At 43.1% G+C, this 23,340-nt stretch overlaps 1 protein-coding gene across 15 annotated transcripts in view; it reads left to right on the top strand.

Moving 5' to 3' along the window:
• Positions 1-23,340, top strand: part of LOC145516574 (uncharacterized) — a 291,214-nt gene that overhangs the window by 150,200 nt on the left and 117,674 nt on the right. The gene's annotated exons all lie outside the window — the stretch shown is intronic.

The raw sequence follows: 23,340 nt of genomic DNA, 5'->3' as shown, positions 1-23,340 counted from the left end.
ATATTCAGGGACAATTTCCTTTAGGATGGACTGGTGTGATCTCCTTGCTGTTCAGGGGACTCTCAAGAGTCTTCTCCAACATCACAGTTTGAAAGCATTAATTCTTCTGCACTCAGCCTTCTTTATGGTCCAATTCTCTCCTTCATACATGACTACTGGCAAAACTGTAGCTTTGACTATATGGACATTTCTTGGTCAAGTGGTGTTTTTTATTTTTAACATGCTGTATAGGCTTGTCATAGCTTTCCTTCTAAGGAGCAAGCATCTTTTAATTTCATGGTTACAGTCACCATCTGCAGTGATTTTGGAGCCCAGGAAAATAAAGAGATACATAAAACAGGATTCTGTGAATGAATCTAAAGCTTTGTGGAGCTTTTGAATAGTGGGAGAGTGAAATTCTACTTCTGGTCAGAAAATAGAGTTGATGCCTCATAGAGGGGCTCAGAGTAGAGAAGTAGAAGTTCAAGCTTAGACCAGTACATGAGGAGTTCACTAAGGAATAGAACCACACTCTGTTTTAGACCAAATGACCAGGAGAGGAACATGATGTAGTGGAAGAAAGGGTTTCCAAACTCACAACACAGAAATATTCAGGAGATGAGTGAGAAAGAGGCACTGATCATGTGCCACAGGAGGATTAAAGCCTGGATTGGTGAGGACACTTGATCCATATTTGAGAGTCCCTTGGACTTCAAAGAGATCAAACCAGTCAATCCTAGAGGAGATGAATAATCATTGGAAGGACTGATGCCGAACCTGAAGCTCCAATACTTTGGCCACCTGATGCAAAGAACTGACTGATTGGAAAAGATCCTGATGCTGGGAAGGATTGAAGGCAGGAGGAGAAGGGGATGACAAAGGATGAGATGGTTGGATGGCATCACTGACTTGATGGACATGAGTTTGAGTAAGCTCCAGGAGTTAGTGATGGACAGGGAAGCCTGGCATGCTGCAGTCCATGGGGTCGCAAAGAGTCAGACCCGACTGAGCGACTGAACAACAAAAGAGAGTGGGGGACAATGGGTAGAAGAGGATCTTGGGCTGCATTCCAAATAGGAACACCATCTTAGGCTTGGGTCTCAAGCCCCAGTGATCTAGAACTTGTCTGGTTTTGGCTGCTTTATATTTATTTCTTAGTAAAAGTATATGTATGTTACTTGTATCAACTGAAACATAGGGCCAAACTCTGAAACCAGTGTTCTTCTACATATCTGTCAACACAACGTCTTAACACATCCTTAGTCTTATGACTGGGCATGACGCAATCCCAGAGTCAGGGACGTGTGATAAAGAGAAGGGAGAAGGCCAACAGACAGAATGCAACGGATCTGCTGTGTGCATATGTGTTCCTTCATGAATAAACTTTATTTGGTTACAAGATCTGTTCCTGGAATCAGTTTTAAGATACTATGTTAAGTGCACTTTCGGTGCACAGATTTGAAAAATAATGGCAAATCCCACCTCTAGGTTTGACAGTTTGGTAATCGGTGAGGTGGTTTCTTTGGAAAATGAAGCCAGGTCCCTCCTAAGGCAAAAATAAAACAAAACATTATTCATGAGCATGCAAGAGCAGGTGGACGGGATTGGAAGATCTCGGTTCTAATTCACCAGATCTGGGGCCTTGGGCAAGTCTTTACCATATGCCTCTTCCTTCACCTGTAAAACGAGGGGTTGCCAAGCCATCCTGAGTAGATCTGGGACGCCAGATAAGATGATTGGGTCTGCAGAGGCTGGACTCAGGGATGGCCAGAAGAGGCCTGGCTATGCGGGCATATTCTTTGACCAGAGCTTTTATTCAGCACATTTAGTTGTTTTGGCCTCTGTTGAGATGAGGAGGTAAGAATATTTCTGAAAATCCTTCTACTTGAAACTGTTTGGGGTCTGATACAAGTTCTGTTTATATGCTTCCTTTCCTTTCTCTGTATCTGTTTCTTTTACTGTGTTCCCTCAAAAAACAATCAACTTCATTGAAGTGTAAGTGAACATCTTTGGTTTCAAGATAATTTTTCCTTTTTAAATATGTCCTGTGGAGAGTGGTAGAGGGGAAAAGTAAGCTGAGTTTGAACAAGGGAAGTGAGAAGCCTGTGTGGACCACCTGTTTTGTCTGACCCATACCCATACTCTGGGTTTCTGCACTTTGGAAGTCCTTCTCAGATGCTCTATTTTAGTGCTATGATGGCAGGACATGGTGGATTCTTTCACACATGTAACTGGACTGTTGACCATAGGAGGGTACACAGACTTATTATAAGGTGTTCAGTTCAGTCACTTAGTCATGTTCAACTCTTTGCAACCCCATAGACTGCAGCATGCCAAGTCTCCCTGTCCATCACCTTCTCCTGGAGCTTATTCAAACTTATGTCTATTGAGTTGGTGATGCCATACAACCATCTCATCCTTTGTTGTCCCCTTCTCCTCCTGCCTTCAATCTTTCCCAGCATCAGGATCTTTTCCAGTGAGTCAGTTCTTTGCATCAGGTGGCCAAAGTATTGGAGTTTCAACATCAGTCCTTCCAAAGAATATTCAGGACTGATTTCCTTTAGGACTGACTGGTTGGATATCCTTACAGTCCAAGGGACTCTCAAGAGTTTTCTCCAACACCACAGTTCAAAAGCATCAATTCTTCCATGCTAAGCTTTCTTTATGGTCCAACTCTCACATCCATACATGAATACTGGAAAAATCCATAGCTTTGACTATACAGACCTTTGTTGGCAAAGTAGTGTCTCTGCTTTTTAATATGCTGTCTAGGTTGGTCATAACTTTACTTCTAAGGAGCAAGTATCTTTTAATTTTGTGGCTGCAGTCACCATCTGAAGTGATTTTGGAGCCCAAGAAAATAAAGTCTGTCACTATTTCCACTGTTTCCCCATCTGTTTGCCATGAACTGATGGGACCAGATGCCATGATCTTTGTTTTCTGAATGTTGAGCTTTAAGCCAGCTTTTTCACTCTCCTCTTTCTCTTTTGTCAGGAGGCTCTTTAGTTACTCTTTGCTTTCTGCCATAAGGGTGGTGTCATCTGCATATCTGAGGTTATTGATGTTTCTCCCAGCAATCTTGATTCTAGCTTGTGCTTCATCTATCCTGGCATTTCACATGATGTACTCCTCATATAAGTTAAATAAGCAGGGTGATGTACTCCTTTCCCAATTTGAATCAGTCCATTGTTCCATATCTGGTTATAACTGTTGCTTGTTGACCTTTATACAGATTTCTCAGGAGACAGATAAGGTGGTCTCATTTTCCCATCTCTTGAAGAATTTTCCAAAGTTTATTGTGATCCACACAGTCAAAGGCTTTAGTGTAGGCAATGAAGTGGAAGTAGATGTTTTTCTGGAACTCTCTTGCTTTTTCTGTGATCCAGTGGATGTTGACAATTTGATCTCTGGTTCCTCTGCCTTTTCTAAATTTAGCTTGAACATCTGGAAGCTCTAGGTTCATGTACTGCTAAAGCCTCCTTTGGAGAATTTTGAGAATTACTTTGCTAGTATGTGAGATGAGTACAATTGTGCAGTAGTTTGTACATTCTTTGGCATTGCCTTTCTTTGGGATTGGAATGAAAACTGACCTTTTCCAGTCCTATGGCCACTGATGAGTTTTCCAAATTTGCTGGCATATTGAGTGCAGCACTTTCACAGCATCATCTTTTAGGATTTGAAATAACTCAGCTGGAATTCCATCACTTCCACTAGCTTTGTTCGTAGTGATGCTTCCTAAGGCTTACTTGACTTTGTACTCCAGGATGTCTGGCTCTAGGTGAATGATCATACCATTATGGTTATCTGGGTCATTAAGACCTTTTTTGTATAGTTCTTTTGTGTATTCTTGCCACCTCTTCTTAATATCTTTTGCTTCTGTCAAGTCCATATAAAGAATCCTTGGTCTATTCTGTGCTCAGTCCCCTAACTAGAGGTATATGTTTCACAGTTACATGCAGGGAATTTTATTCTAGGCCAGCTTCCTGCTGCCCCAAACCAAGTTCTTATACTTTTTCCCAACTTTGTTCCCCAAACTTTTCCCTGTCAGTTTCTGCACTGGCTTAAGTGAATAAGTATTACTTTTAAAAATTCCCTTTCCCATTCACTTTTCATGGGCCTCAGGGATATTTGTTGTTTTTGTTGTGTTTGTGGTATACTGAAGAAGATGTTATATATGTTTTCAGTTCAGTTTAGTTCAGTTGCTCAGTCACGTCTGACTCTTTGTGACCCCATAGACTGTAGCACTCCAGTCTTCCCTGTCCATCACCAACTCCTGGAGCTTGCTCAAACTCATGTCCATTGAGTTGGTGATGGCATCCAACCATCTCATCCTCTGTCGTCCCCTTCTCCTCCTGCCTTCAGATTTGGAAAATGTAGATGAGCAGATTTAAGCTATTTGCATAAGGCTCAAAAATGGAACCCTAACTACAGCTCCACCCATTGTCATCATTTTGGAAATCAAAGCCCCAGAAGTTGATGTGTGTCTTGAGTCTTTGTGCTGGGTCCTACCCAATCTAGACTCTGAATCCTTTTCCTCCTTAAACTTTATACCTATGAAGCTGGCTTCCTGTTATCTAAGAAGTCATGGTTCTATACTTTTTTCAGACCCTTTTTATAGGCTACTGACTATGATTTTACAATCTTGGTGAAACATAAGCAACATTCAAAGCTCTTAGCAAGGAGTCTTGTTATGCTGGGAGACAAGGGGGAGGAACCCTTTGGCTTATAGTTGGTCTACAGAAAACAGTTTTGAATTTACTATTACTACTGACATAGTTGCATAATTATATAAGAAGACAAGTTGATCAATTATGACCATTAAGATGTATGATTCTGAGCCCCATTTTCCTACCAGTAGTGGCCAGAGTGGCCTCTTTGGTTCTGTTTTGTCTATTTTAACTGTGGAACCACATAGCAATTTTGTTTTGTCAATATATTTGAGCACCTACTGTGCTCTTGGCACTAGAGTCACCCAAATACTTATGATACACCCTGGCTTTTAAAGGAAAGCAGACTTGGCTTTTCCTATGTGCTGATTTTAGGGGATTTAGAAAATGGGAGTTGCTGGGAGTGGTTGTTTTTGTTCATGTTGGAGGTAGCATTGTTTTTAGGAATCTAATAGCTCTTTCACTGTGACCCATGATTATAATAATGCTCACATTTTCATCATACTTTGCAGTTATTTTTCCTATTTAATTTCATTTGGTCTTCACAACAATTCTGTGAGGTAGGTTGCCAGAGTATCATTACCATTAATTTACAGATGAAGAAACTGAAGCAAGGAGAGGTCAATAGCTAGCAAGTGGTGGAGCCACGTCTCAAACTCTGATCTTGTGACTGCTAATTCAGAAGTCTTATTGCCATTCTGCCTTCTTCAGAAAAGAATGAGGAACAGCACAGTGAACCCACTGAGGGCAGAGAGCTTATCTTGGTTCCCCCAGGCTCCTCCCTGCTCTAGCTCCTACCACATTGTCTGGTACACATTAGGCAATAATAATGCAGGTTTATTGAGTGAGATTGGCAGGAGAAGAAGGGGGTGACAGAGGATGAGATGATTGGATGGCTCACCGACTCCATGGACATGAGTTTGAGCAAACTTCAGGAGATGGTGAAGGACAGGGAAGCCTGGCGTGCTGCAGTCCATGGGGTTGCAGAGTCGGACATGAGTTAGCAACTGAACAACAACAACGGAGGATCAAGACCTTTGACGAGAGAATAAAGAGATGGCCACCTTCTCACCTTTATATCACAGACTGTAAAGATTCTGATGATAATCTATTCAGCTTTGTTCTGGTCCATCAATTTGTACTGAATTTCCCATAAATATTTGTTTGTATGAAACGTTCATTGCACAGTTGTCTAGGGCATTCTGGGGTAGATGGGAGCCTGAAAGTAATGCTGCCAACTTTGCAGAACTGTCCACTTACATCACAGCCTATCTTATCTTCAGTCCTGTGACAACTTTGAGGACTCCATTAAAGAATTTGGACTTCGTGACTGTTCCAGAGCCCGGCCAAGTAAACAATTTTAATAAATCTCCCTGTGAATGTCATAAAGGCAGAAAGTGGGTTGGGTTGTCAGCGCTGTCTTTTCACAAATACCACTACAGGGGTAAACCAGGTACTTGTCCGAAAGTTCAGAGTAAGAAAATGCTACTCTTGTTACCATCTTCCGAAATCATCTTCAGCAGAGGAAATCTATTTTAAGCTAAAATGGGCATTTTTTCCCATCTGAAACCACAGTCTCTCAACTTTAGGAAAACTGGTTAACTTCATGTAGGTGACATATGATGGTTTTTCCTTTTGTCTGAGATGAATTTAAATTTTCTGTAAGGCACAACGTGGAAATCCTTCAGTGGGTGTCCGCTGACCTGAGCTATTCAACTAGTATTCAGAAAGTATAAAATCTATTTCATTTGAGTCTGTGTTCCCATTCTGCCTCATCAGCAAGAAAGAAAGGGAACAATTATTTGGTGATAATTACTCTGACGGGAGTAATCTCTGGCAGCTGCTAGAGAAGAGACATAATTGCCTCCTACCACCCCCTAACTGTTTAGAATAGAACTCTGAAAGCTTGATAAGAGGAGCTGAAGATGTGTGAACAACCTCAAAATAACTTCCTATTCACTTCCATCACCCAGGCTTTAATTAAACACAATTCATACCTCTTCAGAGGATTGAGATGATGTATGTTAGAGGACTTCATAAAGGGGAAGGGCCATACAAATGGTAGAGGTTACTATACATTGTGTATTTCCTCTTATCCAAGTCAGGGGCCTTTCAGGGCTGTTGCTCTAGAAGCCCGCTTTTTCTTCCAGTGGGGATGAGACAGAATTGCAGAAGAATTAAATTTTATTCTGAAAATTTGGGGAGAGGATTTTAAAGTGGAAGATATATGAGTGCAGATAGAAGATAAAATCTGGATAAGTACCACTGAGAGAGCTTTCTTTTTTATGCCTTCAACTTCTTTTTCCTATGTAAATGAACTCTTCCATCAGCCTTTCTAAAAGGGAATTTTCAGTCTTTTACCATTTTTCTGTGACATTTAGCTCTCTCTCACTGCAGAATTTGGAAGTGGAACCCTGCTAATGCACTGTTGTAATTTTTCTAGCAGTTCTCAAAATGGCAAAATGGGGGTAAAGAAGGAGGCAGTTGGAGGCAGGCTGTTGGTGACACAGATTGAGTTGGTCTGCTTTCAACATTATAAATAAATATGCCTATTTTTATATGTTACACACAAGCTTTGGGTGCATTTTTAAAAATCTGATAAAAATGTTCCGGTATAGACATTCTTCTGCTCAGTCTAAACTGCTTCATCAAACACTCTAATCGTAAGTTGTCAGAAAGTCAAAGGGCCTTAAGAACACATTTGAATTTATTCAATAAAAGCCAGAGGCCAGTTAGGACAATTTTGTTCTTGACCCCTTTCCACTTTTTTTCATCCCTGCCTCAAGCCTAAAATGCCACACATCCTACTGGTCCTGATTCCTACAGAAGTTGTAAAATACCCCTTCCATTTCTGTCCTCCTCTTTCATCCTATGATTCCATTTCACTGATGTTGCACAATCTGTTATTGTATTTTCTGGCACATCAATTTTATGATATGGTTGATGGTTGAAGGTTAAGTGAGTGTGCCTGTAAAGAACAAGTTTACCTCATGAGACTTGTGAACCATAGAACACTGTTGTAGGCTTCTTGAAAGGGACATGTGGATCCATGGGTATATTGGCATGTAGGTTGACTGTTCTTGCCTCAAGAATCTACCTCTAAATTGGGACTGTTAACTTATCAAAGTAGGAATGTGTCAGGGTGTCTCTGAAAAAGTGCCATACTCCTGCCATGCTGAGTAATACCACAAAAAAGCACTATCTCTTATAGTTGTTTTATGGCTATGACAGAATGAATCTGCCTTTCTCTGACTATCCCTCAGAGGATAACCTCTGTGATAATTCCTTAAGTTTCTGATGTTCTAAAACAACCCTTCTCAAACTGCAATAAGCACCTGAATCCCTGCAGGTCTTGTTAAAATGTGGATTCTGATTCTGAGGTGGGGTCTGAGGCGCTGCATTTCTTTTTCTTTTTTTAATTGGAGCATAGTTAATTTAGAGCATTGTGTTAGTTTCAAATGTGCAGCAAAGTGAATCAGTTATACATATATATTCTTTTTCAAAATATTTATCTGTTATTGGTTATTACAAGTTATTGAGTTTTCCTTTGCTATATGGTAGGTCCTTGTTGTTTACCTATTTTATATATAGTCATGTGTATGTGTTAATTCCAAACTCCTAATTTCTCTCCACCCCACACCCCACCATCCTCTTTGGTAACCATAAATTTGTATTCTGTGTCTGTGATGAGACTGCATTTCTAATAAGCTCCAGTGATGCCAGTCTTTCTGGTCCATGGGCCACACTTTGAGTCACTCCATGAGATGCAGCTATGGATAGATCCCTTGTCTGGGACCTACATTAAGTCCTTTGGGGGTCCATCCTGAGCCTTCGATGTAGGAAGTGGGCCTCCTTCAAGTACTTTAAGAAACCTAGAACTGCTGAATTTAAAAAATCATTTTGTTAACTATTTAAAATATAGTTATTGGTATAGCATATTTCAGAAAAAAGTCTTATTATGCATTTTTCTGCTTAATGCATTTAAGCATTTGACTTGCTATTTAGCAACATCAGTCATCTCCACTTTTTTAGTATTGCTAATGTGCATTCTCTTGGTCCACAGAACAAGTTATCTTTCTGGGAAACACTCGTGTCTGGGATGACTAGCAATAGCATTCCCTTGGTACTGACAATTAGCCCTCAAGTAGATCTAGAACAAATATTAGTCGGTGGCCTATGGCCTTCTCCCATCTCACTCCACATGTCACTTGGAGTCATTCCTCTGTCTCTTCTCTGTAAAGGATGAGTGAGTGACTTACAATAATTTTTCTTTGCTGCTGCTGCGTCGCTTCAGTCGTGTCCGACTCTGTGCGACCCCATAGACGGAAGCCCACCAGGCTCCGCCGTCCCTGGGATTCTCCAGGCAAGAACACTGGAGTGGGTTGCCATTTCCTTCTCCAATGCATGAAAGTGAAAAGTGAAAGTGAAGTCGCTCAGTTGTGTCCGACTCTTCGAGACCCCATGGACTGCAGCCTACCAGGCTCTTCTGTCCATGGGATTTTCCAGGCAAGAGTACTGGAGTGGGGTGCCATTGCCTTCTCCCCTTTATCCCCCCTAAAATGATTCCAATTTCCAACGAGAGTGTGTCTGTCAGAGGGTGGGAGGTGAAGGTAGGGTTCTCTATGTGTTCACATGTCTAGAAGCTTTCTGAACAATGTCCTTTTGGGTTTTTATGGAGGCTTTATTTCATAGGCATGATTGATTACATCATTAGCCATTGATTTTATTAATTTATTAGCCATTGATTGAACTCTATCCCCAGTCCCTCTCCCCTCCCTGGAGGTCAAGGAGGGTAGAGCTGAAAGTTTCAACCCTCTAATCACTTGATTGATCCTCTTGGCAGCCAACTCCCATCCTTAGGTGAGGTCCTTACTGAGTCACCGCAGTAACATATCAAAAGACCACATTATAGCTCTCATCACTTAGGAGATTTCAAGGGTTTTAGGAATTCAGTGCTGGAAATAGTGGAAGAAGGTCAAATATATATTTATTATATATCATAATATCACCCGCCCCCCAAAGATAGAATCTGTATCTGTGTGTGAGAATTGGTTACTAGAATCAACTTCTACAGTTAAAAGTTTAAATAGAAGAAAGGTTATCCCCATGACTTAAAAAAAGCATGCCAAATTTTCCTTTTGCTTCCTTATCCTCAGAAGCAGTGGAAATAGACTCCAGATTGTAGATTTCTGGAAAAAGGAATCCTCCAGCCCTTCCTCTCCCATTTCCTCCCAAGCTCCCTCTGCCTCTTTCCCCAAGCCCTTCACAGGTCAGAGAATCCCCAGAGGGGTGTTGGGAAGGTGGGGAATGAAATTTGCTAAATCTCTAGGAAGCCTGTAGAGTTTGTGGTCTGTGGTAAGTGGGAGGGGTAGTTGGGGAGTGAGGGAAGATCCATGCTGTTATTCCCACAGCTTGTGGGGTTAGGAGGGTGGTCCCGTCAGGCTGGAGGACTGTGGCAGGCAGAGAGGTTTTGAGTTGAGACTTGTGAGTGGGCTTGGAGAAAGGGCATGTGGGGGTCCAATGTGGAATGAGGTTGGAGCCCTTGACACAAGGGAGCCACTGCGCTGGTGCTCCCCACACTACCTGATGGAGTCCTTATTACAACAGTTTCGTGAAACTGGTCCTCATGGCTCCATTTTCTAGGGAGGAAGTCACAGCTGAGAGAGGTAAAGCAAAATGCTTGGGCCACTGAACTGGTAAGTGGCAGAGCCCGTATTTGAACCCAGGTCTGCGTTACGGTAAATCCCTTGAAATCCTGCTCAGGAAAGCAGGGCTTTATGGGAAATAGTAAGATGTTTTGTAATTTAAGGCAGGTGAATGAGGTGCCAGGCCGGCTAAGCTCCAGATGCCAAAACTGGTTCTGTTTATAGTTTACATTTAAAAAAATATCCACCATATCTTACTTAATACATCTACTGGTGGTTGAGAGACCCTAGTTTTTGCAGAAAATGAATGAAGTGCCTTTCTAGAATTCCCTTTGTGCTCTGCAGAGCTGGATTTCTAAATGTCACGTGGTGTGCAGCTAGCTACAATAGCACCTTTTGGCAGACAGTGGTGTGGATGGCACATCCCTCAGTGCCAGGGGCCAGGGCCTCCCACAGGATATTTTAAAGAAGATCATAGAAGGCAGCTCAGTTTCTCTGTGGCCAAACCACAAAATGTTAAGGTTTCCTTAAAGTCCCGGAATCCCAAAGGGTGTAGGCAATCCCTGTGAAAGAATGCTGAGCTCTGTAAAATGCTAAAGGAAGGAACCAGATCCCCTAGAGGTATAGACACCATTTATCTAGTGAGGGAATTTGGCTGGTAATTGAATTTCTTAAATGTTCATTACTTGGAATTGGAGCTTGCAGGTGTGGAAGTTATCTATGTCAGCATCACTCAGACTTTCCTGTGCAAACGAATCACCTAGGGATCTTGTTTAACTGCAGATTCTGTTTTCCTGGGTCTGGGGTGGGACCTGAGAGCCTCCATTTCCCAGACCTCTCAGGTAATGCTGGTACTGCTGGTCCATGGACTACACTTGCAGCAGCAAGTCTTATGCCTCCCTGCATCATCCATGTTTCTCTTCTCTGTTGTTGTTCAGTTGCTAAGTTGTATTCGACTCTTTGTGATCAGATGACTGCAGCACACCAGGTTCCTCTGTCCTCCACTATCTCCCAGAGTTTTCTCAAATTTTTGTCCATTGATTTGGTGATGCCATACAGCCTGTTGGCATCATTCCCTGTTGCCCCCTTCTCCTCCTGCCTCAATCTTTCCCAGCATCAGGATCTTTTCCAACGAGTTTGCTCTTCGCATCAGGTGGCCAAAGTACTGGAGCTTCAGCATCAGTCCTTCCAATGCATATTCAGAGTTGATTTTCTTTAGGATTGCTTTCTTTGATCTCCTTGCTGTCCAAGGGTCTCTCAAGAGTCTTCTCCCACACAATTCAAAAACATTAATTCTTTGGTGCTCAGCCTTCTTTATGGTACAACTCTCACATCCATACATGACTACTGGAAAAACCGTAGCTTTGACTAATATGGACCTTTGCCAGCGAAGTGGTATCTCTGCTTTTTAATATGCTGTCTAGCTTGGTCATAACTTTCCTTCCAAGGAGCAAGCACCTTTTAATTTCATGGCTGCAGTCACTGTTCACAGTGATTTTGGAGTCCAAGAAAACAAAATCTGTCACTGCTTCCACTTTTCCCCATCTATTTGCCGTGAAGTGATGGGACTAGCTGCCATGATCTTAGGCTCAGTCAAGATTCACTTACTTGGTGATAACTTCTTGAGGGAGGCAGGACAGACAGCAAAAAGGAAATTTTCAGAATCTTCTGAGTAGATCTCAAGGAATCTGTGTTGCAGCATGGTATGCATGTCAAGAGGTGTTGTGAGAGCCACAATAAAATGTGGCAGTGGTTTGTAGTCAAATAAGCTTCAAAAGTGTTGGGTTGAAAAGTTCAACAGATTTCATTATCTCATGACTTCTCAGAGCCTATAATTGGCCACTGTGCCTTGTGACTTTCACAGGGGAACTTTCCTCAAATTCATTTGCCCAAAGAATACTATTTTGGGGACCACATTAAGAGCAGAATGTTCACCGAGACTGGCTGTTTCAGACATTGCCATAGGTGACCACATGAGAGGAGAAACTCTTGCCTAAAATACTGTGTAAACATGGAACTGCTCTTATTCTCCATAGGCTAAGAGCAACTAAAATAAACTTTCAAAATAAAGATGAGTTGAGCTGGGGAGTGAATTCTCTGTCAGTTCCATGCATGAAGAATGCTGGACCTGTGACTTTGGAGAGGGAGAATTGATATAAATGGGTGAGGAAGCATATTAAAAAAAATGGAAATGTTTTAGGTGTACAGGGATATGGGGCAGGATGGAGTCGACTAGAAAATGCTTGTTTGTGGGGTGCAGTTAGTTAGGGGGCTTACTCCATGAGGCTAGCCAGGGTAGGGTATGGAGAAATCCAGAATACAGGAGGGGACCAGATTCCAGGCAGGTGTTATTATTATTTTAATGCCCAGTGATTGAGCCCTTGTCCTTTTAGGGGATTCTGACTTGACAAGGCAGAACCTTCTCACATAGAGAAGCTGAAAAGGATGTGCCATGTTTTTCTTAGCCTGTTTTTCCATTAGGTTCCTGACATGTTGGCATGGGCTCCCCTGATCAGAAGTGCCTGTCCTAGTGTTTCACTCAGAGCAAAAAGAGGTGCCTGGTGGACCCCATTCTGATGAGGATGGACAGTGGTGACAGAAAGTTTAGTTTCCAGAGGCAACAGGCACTGTGATTCCATAGCCAATGTCAAGTGCTGGCTATGTACAGAGTACCCATTACAGGGTCCATGCCCTGTGTGGGTAGCAGTAGCATCTCACAGCCCTGTGGCCCAACTCGGAGCATTGTTCTTGGTAGAGAGTTTGAGCTTGATTCCACACTATCCTAGGAATTCTGAGCTTCCCATTTGCTTTTTATAGCTTTTCTGCTTAAATGAATAAGTTGGTTTCTGCTGCTTGTGGCTTATAATCCTGATAGACACAGGGGATGAGTGGAAACTCACCACTCAGCTTCAGATAGCCCCAGAGAGCATTTTCAATCTGAATTCAGATTTAATCCGAAATCTGAGTGTGAATTAAATTCACATTTAATCTGAATTCTAGGGTGGACTTTGGGGTTTATGAAGGAAGGTTTGTGTGGGCCGAAGGTCAAGGTCAAAGATGCCTGGGAGCCCTGGTGAGCTGGCTAGGTGACAGGAGAGGTAAAGAAATAAATATTACTGAGTGATCACTTACAAAGTGCCAGCTAGATGCTTTTATCTATATTTTTCTTAACATAACCTTGTGAAATAGATATTGTTATGTTCATTTTGCAGAAGGGGAAGCTGAGATATGGGAAGTATAATTAATTGTCAAAATAGTAAGTTTTCGAGCTGGCATTCCAGCCAAGTGCTGTCTGACTCTACTTATCACTACATCAGGATGTTTGGTCCACAGTTATTGACAGAGCACCTTCCCTGTATCAAATATGATGATGATCCTAGGTTATACCTGCCTTCATGGAGATTAAGATCTGCTACAGGAGATTCACACTAATGTAACTGGAAACTAGGAAGGATTAAAATTAGAAGGAATTAAAATGAGAGTATGTAGTAGGAAGCCTAGGGGCTTCCCTGGTGGCCCAGCAGTAAAGAATCTGCCTGCCAATACAGGAGACATGGGTTCGATCCCTGGGTTGGTAAGATCCCCAGGAGAAGGAAATGGCAACCCACTACAGTATTCTTGCCTGGGAAATCCTATGGACAGAGGAGCCTGGTGGGTTGCAAAAGAGTTGGAGACAACTAGTGACTAAACAACAACAATAGGGAAGTCTGACCTCAATATAGATGTGTGAAGGGGAAAAGTTTTCCCTGAAGAGGTGCCCTTTGAGTGGGGTTTCAAGGACTGGGTAGGAGGTAACTAGGTTGAACGGAAAGAGGGAGAAAGGCTTTCCTGATAGGGAGAATTAAGTACAAGACAGACACATCCCATGCTTGTTAGAACCCTGAGATTTCCTGCAGTGTAGCACACTGTTTTTGTGGATTCAGTGATCATCTGCTCTATTAAAGATGGATACAGGAGAGCAATGAAAGAAAAAGAGTCAGAGTTTCAAGGCTGGTATAGAAGATGGAAGAAAAACCTTATTCTTGATGCAAATGGTCCTAGAACCACTAGTTTGCATAAGACCTGCCTTATTCTATCTTGGGAAATAAGTATCCTGCTGATTTCTGAATGGTGAATGAGAAATAGGGATGAACACACGATGCCCACCCCTATTCCTGGCCACAACAGTGCTAAGGTTTTTGCTGGCTGCCACAGGGAGGCAGGAACCACAATGAGGGGAGAGAAGGTGCTGCCATGTCTGGGGAGATCTGTCACCCATTTCTACATGGACTTAGGATAGAGTCAGATGAATTGAGCTGCTGGATTCCATTTCTCTGGACACTGTCACTTTCCATTTCTCATCTGGGAAATGTTCCTTGCAAGGACATGTTACAGAATGATACTGGAAATATTATTCTTATTTTTCTTAGAAAGATCTGAAGCCCAGTCTGATATTTTCTAAAAGCTAAAATCTTCAATCTCTGTCTGTGAAACTCGTGACAGATAAGGCTCAGCTTCAAAGTCACGTCCTCCAGGAACCCTTCCTTGATTATGTCAAACAGCAGTTATGTCTTGGACCTCCCAGTACTCTGAGGCCACTGTTCTTGGGGCACATACTAATCATGTCTGTGTCGTATGGTAGTTACTTAGGTCCATGTCTTCCTAGCCGATTGCAAGTCTGAGTAGAGGAACTATGTATTGTATGGCATTGTAATATCTAAAGTGCTTTGTGCCTGGGAGATGCTCTCTGAAAAATCTGTGAGCAGAATGGAAACTAAAATTTGATTTTCAGTGAAAGCTCGTTCTTATTTTTTCACCCATTCAAGTATCTATTAAAGTACAGAGTACATTTTGGATAGAGTTAAAAATAGGATTGAAAATATAGGGCTTGGTATATATGCCCTGGTTTACTGCACGGAATAATTAAGGAAAGGAGCCCCCATGTAAGTCTTTCAATAAGCCACTGAAGAAAAATGTGAAATAGGAAATATGGATTCAAGTCCTGGTCCTGCTATGTGCCTGCTCTATGAGCTCAGGCAAGTCACCTGACCTCTCTGAACTTGGATTTTCTTATTTGTAACGTGCAGGAAGTGCTATATCTAACCTGTGGGATTTCAGAGAGAACTCAAGAACTAGCACAGAGGTGCTTTGCCCCCTCTCCCTCCAGGGTACTTCCTGGGGTGGGTGCTAACAGAACGGGGCTGGGCGGAGGACCCTGGCATCCTGTCTCCATTCTCTTGCTGCAGCCGGGAGAGCATATGTAAGCCAGTTGTGCCCCTTGTACACTTGGACTTGGAGGCTGGTGCCATATTTCTCTGCTTCTGTGCAACTGTGTCTTGGGCTTATTATGTCCATCGGTGAATTAACAGGAAGGACAAGTTGTCCATTTCCTAGTCACGTTCACAGAAGTCAGTTGGTGTCATAAATTATTGTAACTCATTTGTCCTCTTGAAGTGGGTCCTCCTGTAGAATGAAGACACTAATCCTCTCATAAAGGACTGCACCTACTTGTGAGGAGGAATTTTCTGTGAAAAAAAATTTCTGTAAAAAAAAATTTTCTGGGGGAAAAAAAACACACCCATGGGTCTGGGGTACGAGACGGGGTTTGTTGGTAAGGGCAGTAGCCAGACCCACATATGTTGGGGTACAAGCTCTGTAGTCTGCAGCTGTGGCTGCAGCTTGGGAAACTGCACACTTCACGTGGGTTTGGAATAAAGCATCTTGCACAGTCATTCGAAGAGGAGCCTCCAGGGTACACTCCCCCAGTTGGATATTCTGCCTCAAGCCTGGATCCAGGCGTCCCCCTCCATCCCTGGTGTCTGGGATTCAGAGAAACCCAGACATGCCAGGAAGAGCTTGTTTGTGGGGAGTGAGTTAGGGGCTTAATCTATGAGGCTAGCCAGAAATCCAAAATACAGGAGGGGGCAGATTCCAGGCAATTGTCTTTTTTGTGTGTGTTTTTTTTTAATGCCGAGCTTTGAGAACAGTTTCAGCTTAGTGTGAGGATTGAGTAAGTTCTTGGTTTCAGAGATGGTACTTTTAGATATGTGGGGAAGAAACATAGGAGAAATCAAGATGCAAAGTCTGCCTTCCATTGGTCGGGGTTGGCCTGGGCTGCGGTGTTAGGGGGGGTTAGGCAGCCACTGTTGTTTCTGTTGCTCTGGCAACCGGAGGAGAAACACACTAGGCCCGGTGCAGGTGCACTGGGGTTGAGTGGGCCTGTTTCCTCCCAATAGCCCTCGCAGGCCTGAAAACAGCAGCCTCGGAACTCCTCCAGGATGGCTAGCTGAAAGTTTCGGGGTGTGGAGACCAAAATGTGGAAACTCTGAATTCGGGAGGCTTTGCCTACAGGGGCTGCCAGCCGTGCCCCAATGGTGCCCTCTCTGTCAGCATGGGAAAGCTGGATCTGGGGTTTGGAAGGGTCAACGGGATTGCCTGACTTTCCCTGATTGGCTTTCCTGCCTCTGGCAGCTGCAGCCCCAGCAGTTGTATCCTGCATCCCGTTGAGGAAGCTCAGTGCAGGGTCAGACCCAGGTCTTGCAGCTCCACCCTGGAGCTCTGCTGAAAAGCTGCGCAGCAGGGAGGGTGTCAGGGCCCCTCGCTCTGACGCCTGCCCTTGCTGAGCCCATGGATCCTCACGGAGTCACTCTGCTGTGCACATCCCTGGGGCTGTCCCTTGTAAGGGGCTCGGGGTGACAGCCTCTAGGGTCAGACACAGGTTCTATGGGGGTGGAAACAGTCAAAACTACTGTGAAGACTTATGAGGAAGAAGTCTCTGTGAAAGTATGTAAGGTCACACCTGGCACTTAGCAGGTACTCAATAAATGAGACTTTTGCTTCTTGTCCAAGTGCCAGAATTTGAGATGCGTTTATACCTCTCTGAACCTGACCAGGTGATGCGGTGGTAAAGAATCCACCTGCTAGTGTGGGAGACGCCAGAGATACAGGTTTGATCCCTGGATCGGGAAGGTCCCCTGGAGTAGGAAATGACACCTAATCCAGTATTCTTGCCTGGAAAATTCTGTGGACAGAGGAGCCTGGCAGGCTACAGTTCATGGGGTTGCAAAGAGTCGGACATGACTGAACACGCACAGCACAGTCCTATACCTCTCTGAACTCACTGCTGGGACCATCCCTTTACCAGAAGTTTCAAGACTGAGAGCATCCAGCCAACCCTGTCCATCAGCAAATCCAGCAACTTTCTCTATTCATATCTAGAAAGTTTCTCCTTCTGCCATCTCCACTGTTACCACCTGTCCCAGCACCACTATCTCTTGCCTGGATTATTGCAGTTACAATAGTGAGACATAGAGGTTATTGGAACAGGCAGGAAGATGGAAGGGAAGTAATTGAAATAATTTCCTCCAACAAGCCCCATATGGGAATGGAAGTTAGTATCTGCCCATAAGGAGGTGAAATAGAGGCACCTACTGGGGGAAGGGAAATGTCTTCCATTAGGACATTCTCACATGGTCTGGCAGCTTCCAGTGAGGTGCCAATTTCCCCTGTGACTCTCTGGATCCTTTCCTCTCCCTCATAGTTTTCATTAAGACTTGCTGTAGTGATAGAGTAAAAGTTCACTTTATGTGAGAAACTATGAGGCCAGCAGGAAAGTAAAAACCCTGCCAATGCCTGCGAACTCTAATCTTCTCAAACTGAGTAGACTCAGAGTTGCATCTGGAATTGTGTGTGCTTGGCAAACATAAGGTGGAAACCCCTCTGAAAAACATCTGACAGGAATTGCCTCTTCACGAAATGTGGAAAGAAGCTCCCACCCAATTATTAAGACGCTGCCGAAGAGGAAAAAAAAGTTTGTGCAGCTAACACAACACGTGGCTTGCCAAAATCATCCTGCCCTAATTCTCTTGTTAGCAGAGTCGCTTTTCCGAAGAGCAAGTAACTCGTGATTGGGTTGCTTGATTCTTCCGGCCACTTCAGCTGTGCACCCCCCCACCCCACCCAGGACCCCCTGCCTGGACCTCACCCGCCTGTCCGTGTTTTCACTGGTGGAATATTCTTTGGGGCTTGAAACCTCAGAAATTCCGTTGAGAGCACAATGATCCAGGCTCAGGATGTGAATGGCCACGGATGTCATATTGCTTATCGTGCTCTGTGCAACACCCAGCAGCTGCTGGGGTTTAACGAGGCAGTGGCACAGGGTTCTGAGAATAGTCCTGTGTGTGCTTTGTTTGTGCATTTTGCAGCTGATTTAAGAGCAAGAAAGGAACAAAACTGATCTGATGCCTTTACTCCAGAGATCATCCACATCCTTCCTAGGGCAGGAAGAGCAGGTGACTGGGACACTGAACCTTTGGCAAGCTGGTGGCTTTCCTGCATTGGCATGCTTTGCCGGGGTTTTCATGAAAAGACAATGACCTTTACAGAAAACAACGACCTTTGCAGAGATCTCTAAACTCTGGCAACTCATCAGCAAGTTCAGTTCCAAAAGCGTGCTTCTTGCCTTTCCCAACAGACTTGAACAACTAGAAAGAAAGGAAGGAACTTGAAAAAATCACCCAAGTTTTTGGCAAACCTTAGGCGCTCTTTTCCCCCACCCTGTAATTAAGGCAGAAGTAAACAGTAAGAGAATATCAAATTGCAGCTTGCTCTGGTAATAGGTGCCCAGGTGGAGCTGCTGCTTGTACAGACCTGTGCCTTGAGACAGAAGGGCAGCCTCCCTGGGGAGCACTCCAATGGGTTCCTAGATCTGACATATCAAGATTAAGACATGAAAATTTGGAGCAGAGTGACAAGAAAGGGTGAGTCACCTGGGTATCATCTGAAAAAAAAATTGTTTTTCCTTCTCTGGACCCCTTCTTGTTTTAGGAGGTCATCTCCTGGATGGTACTGCCCCGTCTCAAAGAGCCTCCTGGGTCCAAGGAACCCAAAGCACTTCCTGTTGAGCAAAGTGTGTATGAGGACTTTCCATCAGGCTGGCTTGGTCTGTGTGCAGCTTCTGGCCACTCACCAGCTGAGTGACCCCACTGAACTGCTTCCCTTCTCTAAGCTTCCATTTTCTCAGCTCTAGAAAGAGAGTAGTATTTATCTTGCAGAGTGCCTGTGAGGCTAAAATGAAACAGCGTAAAGTGCCTTCCACATAAGAACCACCTAACCACCGATGTTGCCTGTGTCAATAGTTCATTTCTTCTTATTGTTAAATAGGACTCTCTTGTGGCTCTACTGCAATTTGTTTATCCATTCAGCTGTTGTTTTGACATTTGCATTCCTCCCTGTTTTTGGCTATTACAGATAAAGCTGCTACTATTTGTGTACAAGTCTTGTATGATCAGTTTTCCTTTTCTCTTAGGCAAAATACTTAGGAATGGCTAGATCATAAATAAGTGTATGTATAGCTTTTAAGGAAAAGGTCGAACTAATTTCCGAAGTGGTTGCACCACTTTACATTCTCACTAGCAGGGTATGAGAGTTCTAGTTGCTCCACAACCTTGCCAACACTTGGTATGGTCAGTCTTTCTTATTTCATCCACTCTAATAGGTTGTATAATGGTGATTCACATTTACTTTGGGTTGCACTGAAAAAAGGAGAAAATTCTGCACCATTCATGTGTTGCATTCATACCATTCATTTATTACATACTGAATAAGCCACAAAACATTATCTGAAGACAAACAATGGTGAAATTTAATCCTCGGTGCATAGATGGTTGCATCTGACTCGGAAGATTAAGTGAATTTCAAGCAACAGCAACCTAATGACTCAGTGCTGTAGCCACCTTAATTTTCTTCGCATCTCTCCTACTAAACCCAAATAATTGCTGTAATTTCATTACTTCACCTATGAAGCTGATAATAATCCTGGTCAATGTCACTTTCTGCTCTTGTTACTAATACTAACAAATATCATGAGATTAGCAAGTCTATTAATTTTGTTCTTGTGTTTGTAGTAGTGAGGTTAGTGAAAATTTGTTCATTCCCTTTTAGGATCCTAAAGAGAGGACCTACAGGAGAAATTTAATTATAATCTTAGTTCTAGGAATAGTTTTGTTTTTCTTGAGCAAGTGGTTTGTTTTCATCTGATAGATGCTGGGAGTAGTGGTGTTACTTTCTTCACTTTGGTAGCCAAGAACCCAGAGCCAGGTTTATCTTCTGTTCCACAGCAACTTGATAAGATTTATCTTATATGTTTTGTAGACTAACTCTTGCTTGACTCCAGCTTACCTTCCTATTTAATTTTCTATTTGCTTTATTTTCCATACTCGTTAAAAGATTTTAAATGGAAGTGATTTTATTTTGTAAAAATATATGTTTATATTCAGAATTCAAAGGCATAAATTGAGTCTTCCCTCACTCTTCTGCCCCAAAGTCACCTCCTTCCCCAGGGGCAACTGCTGTTATTACTGATTTGTTGCATGTCTTTACTGAGATCGTCAATGTGAATATAAGCATATTTATGGGGTGGCTAGCATGTGTTTGTAAGCAGTTTGTTGAATGATGTAGAGTTCATAGGGTATAAGCAGTAAGTTTATTTCTGCTTGTTCCCTGGCTCCTGAAATTTACTCTCCTATTTTCTTGCCTTCCCACAGATGAATTCTCTGGTAGATCATTAATTTTTCTAGTCACTTTCTGGTGTTAACAGATGGCTTCACTTTCACTAAAAAGTCTGGACTAATATAGAATCAAAACATCAGTCTCTGTTACCAATGCAAACATCTTCCCTTCTCCAGCTGGGGCCTGACTGTGGCTCAGATGTTCCCAGGGGTGTTGTCTGCCTCCCACCAACTCCTAGCCTTGCGCTTCTGCTGCTCCTCCACACTCACCTTGTGACCTCTGACTCTTCCAGGGGTGGTGGACTGGGTGGTTTACACCTTTCCTTTGAGGAGCCCCTTTGGGCTGTAGCCTCTTCACCTATAGGGGTAGAGAAGTGGGTGTGCCTGGGAGCCTGGGAGTTTATATCTTCCCCATTTCCCTGAGTGGGGCTCCCCTGATAGCTCAGTTGTAAAGAATCTGCCTGCACTGCAGAAAACCCGGGTTTGATCCCTGGGTTGGGAAGATCCCCTGGAGAAGGAAATGGCAAACCACTCCAGTAGTCTTGCCTGGAAAATCCCACGGACAGAGGAGCCTGGTGGGCTACATACATTCAGTCCATGGGGTCGCAAGAGTTGGACACGACTGAGGGACTAAACCAGCACATTTCTCTGAAAGCCAGTGACTGAGTGGAACAGAATAATGAAAGCCTAGCCTCCTTGCTGTGAAGCAGACAAACTCTGAGAGGTAATTTATATTCTAGAGCCCCCGATGGGATTAGCCTGAGACTGGGACTGTGCCTGAAATCTCATAGTCCCTTCCCTTCTCCTTCCCAGTCAGGTTTCCCCCACCCTCTTACCAGATTCTTTGATGCACTTTTTGATAAATCACTTACTTTCACAGGAACTCGCATTTCATGGTCTGCTTCTCGGGAAATAACCTAAGACAGCAACTGTCAAAATAGTGACACTCTCATGGGACACTGTCAAAAGTTCCTCAGCGTTCCCTCACTAAGGCCCCTCCAACCACAGTCCTCTTGCCTTACCTAAGTCTGCTGGGGCAGAGCTACCTACAACGCTCTCCTCAGGTCCTGCCTTCCAGGGCCCATCCCTTGGACTCTGGGTTGGTGTATTTAACTCGAAACAGAAAGAGCAAAACTCAGTGTTGAGTCATCACACATCTTCTCTTCTTCACCTTGAAAATATTATTAATTATATACACATGCTCCAGATTTGTACCTTCCACTGAAAAAATAAATATCCACATTTGTTCTAGTTGTTCTCCTTCAGTTAATTGGATGAAATACACAAAACAACCAGTCATTCTTTAATGAGGAAGCTTTATTCTTTTGGTTGGGTAATATTTGTTTCTTGTAGCTTTCACAAGTGAAAAGCTATGGCCACTGACCTCTTACATTTTCAGAAAAGTTTACTCATTGATTTTACATTTCTGTTGATCGATAATAAAATTCTTAGGTCACACTTTATATTCCTGAGGACTATTTTGGCTTTGCTTTTCTGTTTTCTAGCACTGATTTTTTTTCCACCTCTGTTAAGTGACTTAATTGTTGATTTTTCCCTCCCAGGATACTAAAATGATTCTTTTAGAAAATTTTTGTAGCCAAACAGTTGTGCTGTGATTTTTTTTTCCCCCTAGGGACAAGATGTATCTTTCAATTTGCAAATTTAAATAATTCCTCTTTGGGGGAAAATATATAGCTTTTATAACCAAAGAATCAATTTTATTGTTCAAAATGTTACACTCCTGGGATTGGCTGGTGGAGCTGGATTTAAAGAATTCTGTTGAATCTAACTCTCTAGAGAAGGGCAGACCTCCTTGCAAGGACCTCCTCATCCTGGGGGGCTGCCACCTGAGCAGAAGTCACTTTGAATTGGATCTTGAAATATTTTATTGTTCCATTATTGTGTTCTCTTCTTCAGGGATGTCAGTTTTGCTCATGTTTTCTGACTTAGTCTCATTCATATTCATTATCTTTTTTTTTTCTTTTTTAAACTTAAAAAAAAATCTGCTCATTCCCATGCTGTTTTACTCACTTTTCTTACCATGTGTGCATGTGTATGCTAAGTTGCTTCAGTTGTGTCTGACTCTGTGCGACCCTATAGATTGCAGCCCGCCAGGCTCCTCTGTTCATGGAATTCTCCAGGCAAGAATACTGGAGTAGGTAGCCATTCCCTTCTCCAGCGAATCTTGCTGATCCAGGGATCGAACCTGGGTCTCCTGCATTCCAGGCAGAGTCTTTACCATCTGAGCCACCAGGGAAGCCCCTCTTTGGGATGCTAGAATATTTTTCTTCCACTTCTTTTCTAAATTCTGTCAGTTCTTATTTCATCTACTTCTGTCTCTGCATGTTTTCTCTTGGTGCTTGTATCTCTATTCTGTGTTCTTGGTTTCCAGTGGCGATCTTGAATATTTTCTCTTTGCTAAGGAGCATATCACTGTGTCATCTTTGCTTTCTACCAGTTCCCAGGATTCCCTAAAATAGTTGAACTTCCCAAGGATGCTGAATTCAAATTCCACTCAAGAAGCAACAAGGACCAGTAGGCTTGTGAGCTGGGCAGAATTTT

This window comes from Giraffa tippelskirchi, chromosome 8 (assembly GCF_054371585.1).
Source record: "Giraffa tippelskirchi isolate mGirTip1 chromosome 8, T2T-mGirTip1v1.2.pri, whole genome shotgun sequence".
Lineage (NCBI taxonomy): Eukaryota > Metazoa > Chordata > Mammalia > Artiodactyla > Giraffidae > Giraffa > Giraffa tippelskirchi.
The sequence above is the reverse complement of the archived record's forward strand: the minus strand, read 5'-3'. Positions and strand labels throughout refer to the sequence as shown.